Here is an 8,626-nt window from a genome sequence, read left to right on the forward strand (position 1 = left end):
TTACAAATGGCCTAATCTGGTTTGCAAAAGGTTGTCTCTAATGACCTCTTTCTAGTCTCTAGTGTATTGAGCAATTATAAATTCATTTTATTGACTTCTTTTTTTAATGTTTATTTTTGTAGAGATCCTGCCAGGTCTAATGCATGCACGTTTTGCAATTTACCATTGAGCCACATCTCTGATCCTTTATTTAATATTTATTGTGTAAAATTGTATTTTGGGTCTACCATGGGTGCTGGAGGTACTAACAAAAGATGCTACTCCTGAAAAATTAATAACAATAAAATATTAAAGAACCCTATGTACTTTTTTGTTATTTGTACACACAGGATGACTCCTGGCTCTGTAATTCGAGATCACCCTTGGAGACAACCCGGGTTGCCCAAGATCAAACTTCGTTCAGCCACAGCCAATGCAATTTTATTTTATTTTAAATATCTTTATTTAAGCACCATGATTACAAGCATGTTTGTAGTTGGGTTTTAGTTATAAAAAAAAATAATCAGTGGGGGCGGAGAGATAACATGGAGGTAGAGCATTTGCCTTGCATGCAGAAGGATGGTGGTTTGAATGCCAGCATCCCATATGGTCTCCCGAGCCTGCCAGGAAAGATTTCTGAGCATAAAGCCAGGAGAAACCCCTGAGCACTGCCGGGTGTGACCCAAAAAACAGGGGGCTAGAGAGAGCACAGCAGTAGGGCGTTTGCCTTGTATGCAGTCAATCCAGGACAGAAGGTGTTTTGAATCCTGCCATCCCATATGGTCTCTGAGCCTGCCAGGAGTGACTTCTGAGTAGCCCCTGAATGCCACTGGTATGACCCCAAAACAAAACAAAACAAAACAAAAAAACAACAACACACAGCCCTTCACCAGTGCATTGTACCATCACCAATGCCCTACATCTCCCTCCTCCCCCCACCCCCAAGCACCTTATTTTAAAGATATTGCTTGGTGGGGAGGGAGTATGTACTGGGGGTATGGGAGTGTGTGTATGGGGAATTTTGGTTGCAAGTTTATAGAGAAAAAAATACAATTGAAGTTTAGTGGACCAAGGAAAAGAATTCCTTTTAGGCCAAAGGAAAAGAAATGTTGGTTGTCAGAGAACCACAAAAGTCAGGAATTTAATTCGTCTCTAGGATGAACATAAGCAATGATTATTTTGGATTGAAGTGAAGACAAAGCAGAGATTCTTTTTTTTGGGCGGGGGAGGAGGGTCCAATACTGAATGGCCTTCAGGGCTCACTCTTGAATTTATGTTCAAAGATCATTCCTGATTGTGTCCCAGGGGACCTTATGGAATGACAGGGATGAACTCAGACCTACTGCATACAAGACAAGTGTTCTACCTGCTATACTATCTCTCCAATGTTCCAAAATTGAGATTAAAAGAATGAGTAAGAGCCAGAGCAATAATACAGCAGGCAGGGAATCTGCGTTTTTTGTGTCTGTCTGACCCAGGTTCAACCTCTGCATACTCTATGGTTCCCTGAGCATAACCAGGTATGTCCCAAAAGCAAAACTAAACAAAAGAATGAGTAGACTCCTTATCATTACTCATCAAGAAAATTGTAGAAATTGAAACCATGATGTACTAACATTGCAGACTTGATAGAATGTCAAGAAATACATGGGGCAGGAGTGACAGCACAGTGGTAGGGCATTTGTCTTGTATGCTGCCGACCTGGGATGGTCTCAAGTTTGATTCCTGGCATCCCATATGGTCCCTCGAGCCTGTCAGGAGCGATTTCTGAGTGCAAAGCCAGGAGTGAGCCTGCCAGGAGCGATTTATGAGTGCAGAGCCAGGAGTAAACCTGAGCACCACCTGGTGTGGCCCCCGAAAAAAACCCAAACCAAACAAAAAAATATATGGGTGCTAGTGAGGAAGTGGTGCAGTTTCTCATATTGTGATGGGAATGCAAGTTAGTATTGCAGCTCTGGAAAATTTAGAAGTAGTTAATGTTTTTGTTTTGTTTTCAATAAAATTGCACATAACACATACACACACATACACAAAAGGGGGGCAGAGCAATAACACACCAGGTTGGTCATTTGCCTTGCAGGCACCCGACCGGGATTCAATCTCTGGCATTCCATATGGTCCCCTGAGCAGATAGGAATGATTTCTTTTGTTCCTTTTTTGTTTTTTTGTTTTTGGGTCACACCCAGCAATGCTCAGGGGTTACTCCTGGCTCTATGCTCAGAAATCGCTCCTGGCAGGCTCAGGGGACCATATGGGATGTGGGGATTTGAACCACTGATCTTCTGCATGCAAGGCAAACACCTTACCTCCAGGCTATCTCTCCAGCCCCAGGAATGATTTCTGAGTTCAAAGTCTGGAGTAACTCCTTAACACCACCAGGTGTGGCCCCAAAACAAAAACAAAAAAACTCCCTGTAATAGCAACCCTGCTTCAAGATATTGTTTCCAAATAAAATGAGCAATAGCATACACTCAAAAACCCTGCATATCATTGTTCATTATAGCATTAATCATCATCTCCAAAAAATGGGAGAAAAGATAAAAGGATATATAAATTGGAAGATATTTATATAATAGGATATACTTAGCAGTGAAAATGAGACAGACTATTGATACATCCAATAGCATAGAAAGATATCTGGTTCACTATGCTGGATCAGAGACCATTATTAACGGTATTGACATAATGAGTGATTTTGTTTACTTGACATGGTAGGTCAGGCAAAATGAGAAACATCAGCAGTTGTCAGAAATGGGTGAAGGCAGCTCTGAAGGGGTCTGAAAAAATTTTGGGGGTGATAAATTTCTTTTGTATCTAGATTGTGATGGTGGCTGCAAAATTGGGTTTGTCAAACTTCACAGGACTATACACTGTAAAAGGCATATTTTGTTGTATATAAAACAGTGCTCAGGAGGCTGTATGGTGCTAGCGAATTAAATCAAAGGTCTGTGCTCTGAGTTACACCATAGCCCCATTCATATATTTTGATTTTTTTTTTTTTTTTTTGGTTTTTGGGTCACACCCGGCAGTGCTCAGGGGTTACTCCTAGAAGTCGCCCCTGGCAGGCACAGGGGACCATATGGGATGCCGGGATTCGAACCACCGTCCTTCTGCATGAAAGGCAAACACCTAACCTCCATACTATCTCTCTGGCCCCTATTTTGATTTTTTAAAAGTGAAAATGAGTAGGGATATTCTGGAGAGGACACAAAAGGACACTCTGTACAGAGGATGGGTTTGTTCAAAGCTGGTTGGGAGTATGGTGTATATGAAGAAGTGAGAAATTCAGGAGAACTTAATTATCAGGAGAGCTTAAGAGGGATAAAAATAGTAAACAAGAACTGGATCATGAAATGTCTCAAGATGTTGGAGTACTCAAGAACGTCCCACATTTGATCCCTGAGAATGGTTAGGTGTGCTCCTATTCACCCCAAAAAAGTAAAAAGTACTTATGGTCAGTTTTTTTTTTAAATTTTCTGGGCCACACCCAGCATCGCTCAGGGGCTACTCCTAGCTCTGCGCTTAGAAATTACTCCTGACTCAGGGGACTGACTATATGGGATGCCAGTAATCGAACCTGCATCCATCCTGGATAAGCCACATGCAAGGCAAATCTGTGCTACCACTCCAGCCCCGGTCAGCTATATTTTAATAAGATCATCCTTTGTGATCCCAGGAGTTTGTCCTGACTGTTGGGAGGTCTTCTTTTTGTCTATAACCCCCTCTCAACTTCTGCCATTAGGTTCTTGCAACCAAGGTCCCCCAATGACCCTTCATTCCTCTAGCAGCAATTGGCACTCTCTGTCCTCCTCAAACTATCACTCTAATGTTACTATTCCATCCCCTTGATGCTTCTCTCCTGCTATCTCTCTGCCTGATATCCTGGGTTGATCCCTGATACGTCTCGGTGTCTGACCAACATTCCACCTTTGTGTTCTCTCTCTCTGCATGACTAGACTCCTGCCTGTGTAAGAAAAGAATCTGGGGGCCGGAGAGATAGCACAGTGGCGTTTGCCTTGCAAGCAGCCGATCCAGGACCCAAGGTGGTTGGTTCGAATCCCGGTGTCCCATATGGTCCCCCGTGCCTGCCAGGAGCTATTTCTGAACAGACAGCCAGGAGTAACCCTTGAGCACCGCTGGGTGTGACCCAAAAACAAAAACAAAACAAAACAAAAAACCAAAAAAGAAAAGAATCAGGCTGCCTTTAGAGTCAGGCCAGCCACTCCCTTAACAGGATTTTCTCTGAATGAAGGGCCACATCTGGCTGTGCTCAGGGAAAACTCTCAACTCTGCTCTAAGGTGACTCCTGGCTGTGCTTGGAGGATCATATATGGCATCAGGGACCAGCTGTGTGCAGGGCTGATGTAAACTGTGGATGTAAACTGTGAAGCCTGCAGCAGAAGGGACCCCATTTTGTCAATCTTTAAAAGAAAATAGCCTTGTTAGCCTTAAGTTTCCATTTAAGTTTCCATTTAAGGCTAACAAGGCTGTTTCCTTTGAAAGGCTAAGTTTCTATCCTAACAATAAGGACTCAGACCCTAAGGTCCAATAAACCACAATGCGCTGCTCTAGACATCACGTAAAAGGATGTGATGAAACACCCTAAAAACACCCCAGGCAACATTCAATCAAAGGTTAAGATTTTTGCCTAGTCCTTGTAAGCCCTGGAAAGGTCGCCTCCCAGATAGGTCAATTTGTGGCTTGTTGGTAAATAGAATAAAGCTTTAATTTGCTTTATTTCAATTGTGTGGTCTTGTCCTTAGACTCTGAACCCTTATGCAAAAAAAAAAAAAAAAGTTTTTTTTTTAAAACTGGGCTTTTCCCAAACAGCCCCTATCTAGAGCTTTCTGTGTATGTTGCCAGGGTGTTATCAATAGAAATAACCTTGGATCTAGATAGTCTTTTTAACTTCTTATCTTGGGCCAGAGAGACAGCACAGCAGTAGGGCATTTGCTTTGCACACAGCAGACCAGGGGTGGGTCCTATTCCCACCAGTCCCATATGGCCCCCCAAACCTGCCAGGTGTGATTTCTGAGCGCAGAGACAGGAGTAACCCCTGAACATCATTGAGTGTGGCCCAATGGGGCCGGGCGGTGGCGCTAAAGGTAAGGTGCCTGCCTTGCCTGCGCTAGCCTTGGACGGACCGTGGTTCGATCCCCCGGCGTCCCATATGGTCCCCCAAGCCAGGAGCAACTTCTGAGCACATAGCCAGGAGTAACCCCTGAGCATTACCGGGTGTGGCCCAAAAATAAAAAAAAAAAAAGAGTGTGGCCCAAAACCAAAAATAAAAACAAAAGTCAATTTCTTATCTTGACCTTCAGTTTTTCTTGAAGTTTTTCCTTTTCCTAGGGATCCACATTTTGCTAAGTGATGCCTCATTTTCTCCCAGAGAGATAATACTATGGGCTAGGCTCTAGCCTTGCATGTGGCCAACCTGGATTCAATCCTCAGCACCACTCCCTGTCCTCATGTTATCCTGAGCCCCATCAGGAGTTACCCCTAAACACAGAGCCTGGAGTAATCTCCGAACATCATTGAGTGTGGTGTAAAAATAAAAATAAATAAATAAATAAGAAGAAGAATATGGGGTCAGAGAAATAGTACAATGGTTAGACTCTTGTCTTGCACCATTCAACCTGGGTTTTCTCCCCAGGATCCCATATAGTCTTCTGAGCACCACCAGAGTAAATCCTGAGTTCAGAGCCAGGAATAACCCCTAAGCAATACTGGGTGTGGCTCAAAAACCAAATAAAAAACTAGAAGAAAAAAAAAAAAAAGACAGAACCGGAGAGATAGCACAGTGGTAGGGCATTTGCCTTGCACATAACTGATCCAGGATGGAAGTTGGTTCGAAACCTGGAATCCCATATGGTCCCCCTGCCAGGAGTGACTTCTGAGCACAGAGCCAGGAGTAACCCCTGAGCGCAGCCAAAACAAAACAAAACTAAAGTAAGGTTACTTAGTGGATTAGGTGTAAAGAAAACTGTTTGAAAAGGGAAGAGAAGAATGGAGGCATAGGAGAGAGTAACATTTTAAGTAGGTGGAACTGGAAGAAATCTATAGAAAAGTAATGTCTGAGCAAAGACTTGAAGGGGACAAGACAGAGGCTCTGAAGTGTCACTGCTCGAGAATGCATGCTGTGCTCCTATCCGGCTCTGGGTGCGAGCTGCAGTTTTGTGGTGCCAAGGATGGAATTGGGGTTAGCAGTGTGAAAGGCCAGTGCCTCTCACTGTATCTCCAGCCCTTGGTTTTCCCACCAAGTGGGTGCATGTGTTTCTGCCTTAGAAAGTAATGGGGCCCATTCTGCAGACTCAACACTCACGAAGTACGGGCTCTGCTGAGGGGTGGGCGAGGTGGGCCAGAACACAGGATGTGACGTGACCCACAGGGGAAAAAAACACACTGTCTTGGCATCCACAAATGAACACACAACATCCCACAAATCTAATTATGAAAAAGTGCCCCCAAGGAGCCCCAAACTGTTCTTGGGTTACCAGCTGACTCTGCAACTTGTAGTTGCTTGTGGCCTTGTTGGCATCCCTGTGGCCTCACTTGAGCTCAGTCCCTTGGCCAAAACAACTCCTGGGGAGGGGCTCTCACACACTTCCACATGTTTCTCGGCTGGACTTAGTTCTCCAGAGGTTCTCAAAAAGTGTCAGGGCCAGGGCCGGAGACATAGCATGGAGGTAAGGCATTTGCCTTTCATTTAGAAGGTCATTGGTTCGAATCCCGGCATCCCATATGGTCCCCCAAGTCTGCCAGGAGCAATTTCTGAGTGTAGAGCCAGGAGTAACCCCTGAGCGCTGCCGGGTGTGACCCCCACACACAAAAAAAAAAAAAAAAAAAAGAAAAAAGAATAAGAAGTGTCAGGGACATCAAGAGTCTCTGGCTGGGCCCTCAAGCAGTCTAATTGGTAGAGATTAGGAGGGTCAGCTATGGGGAGTCCAGGTGAGGCCTGCCTAAATGATGCTTCGCTCCTGTCCTCCGTCTCACATCTGAGAAACTGTAGAGCTGAAATTTAGAGAGCCACACTCATTCCTGTGCAGAGGAAGACAAAAACAAACAAACAAACAAACAAACAAACCACCCTCCAAAGATCAATATGGTTTTTTTTTTTTTTTTTTTTTTTTTTTTTTTTTTGTGGGTCACACCCGGCAGTGCTCAGGGGTTTTTCCTGGCTCCAAGCTCAGAAATTGCTCCTGGCAGGCACGGGGGACCATATGGGACGCCGGGATTCGAACCGATGACCTTCTGCATGAAAGGTAAATGCCTTATCTCCATGCTATCTCTCCGGCCCCAGATCAATATGGTTTATTTGGGTTTTTTGGGGGGGAAGTTTGGTTTTTGGGCCACACCCGATGGCACTCAGGGATTGCTCCTGGTTCTGAGCTCAAAAATTGCTTCTGTCAGACTGGGGAACTATATGGGATGCCAGGGATTGAACCCGGGTCCGTTCCAGATTGGCCACATGCATAACAAATGCTCTATCGCTGTGCTATCCCTCTGGTCCCCCAGAGATCAAGTATAGGTGGGAGGGGGAGGAGCATAGACCCTTGTCCCTCTCCACCAGCCCCAATTTGCCTCTTCATATGTCTTGGGAGGGCTGAAGCAGCCTGGAACGCGTCCATCCTGAAATGTGGCATTCTTTTTTTTTTTTTTTTTTTTTGGTTTTTGGGCCACACCCGGCGGTGCTCAGGGATTACTCCTGGCTGTCTGCTCAGAAATAGCTCCTGGCAGGCACGGGGGACCATATGGGACACCGGGATTCAAACCAACCACCTTTGGTCCTGGATCGGCTGCTTGCAAGGCAAACGCCACTGTGCTATCTCTCCGGGCCCGAAATGTGGCATTCTTGGTTGGTCCAGCCTCCGCCTGGGCCTCCGGACAGGGTCACTGTGGAGGAGTGACGGGAAGGGAAGGAAGGTACTCCCCCCTTATAGCAGGCCTCCTGAGTCTGGAATCTTTCCAGAACATTCCCCGAAAATGCCCAGCCTATCTGTGAACCTCATGCACACATTGAAGACAGGATGGTTATTAGCAGGGTGCTGGACGCCCGAAACCCCACATTACAGAACAATGCTTTTCATCTTTTCCCACTGCTCCCCACCACATACACACACCCTCGGCCGGCAGGCGTGTGGGAGAGGCAACTGAAAACTGGAAGGGAGTCATTTTGAATGCCCTGGGAGTTGAGGGCACAGGGAGCAGAAGTTTGCAACTTTGTGGTTAGGTAGCAGGCCTCTTGCCAACCCCTCCATCAAGCAGTTCACTGAGCCCCAGAGGCTGAGCCCCAGCAGAGGGAGAAGCAGCCTGCCTGTCTGCCTGCTGTGGGGAGGAGAGAAGAGACTTGAAGCAGCTGGTCTTGGGTCAGGGCCGCAGGCTGGTTTTACCAACTGGGCAGCGCCCAGCCTTTTTCTGGCAGAACCTGGTGACTGGTGCCAGCTCTGAGTCAGCCAGGCCCGTCCTGCCCAGCCAAGGAGAGGCTTCAGGGCCTCTGCCTGGGCCCTGGAGGCCTCGGTGAGCCTCAGAGTGTGGGATGGATGTGTGCAAAGAAGAGACCGTTCAAAGCCCCCCTGGAGGGCAAAGGAGCAGAGCGGAGACAGTTCCCCCAGCTTGTCCTGGCTGGGTGTCTGGGACTCAGGAGGAA

Source organism: Suncus etruscus, chromosome 20 (genome assembly GCF_024139225.1).
Source record: "Suncus etruscus isolate mSunEtr1 chromosome 20, mSunEtr1.pri.cur, whole genome shotgun sequence".
In the NCBI taxonomy this organism is placed as follows: Eukaryota; Metazoa; Chordata; class Mammalia; order Eulipotyphla; family Soricidae; genus Suncus; species Suncus etruscus.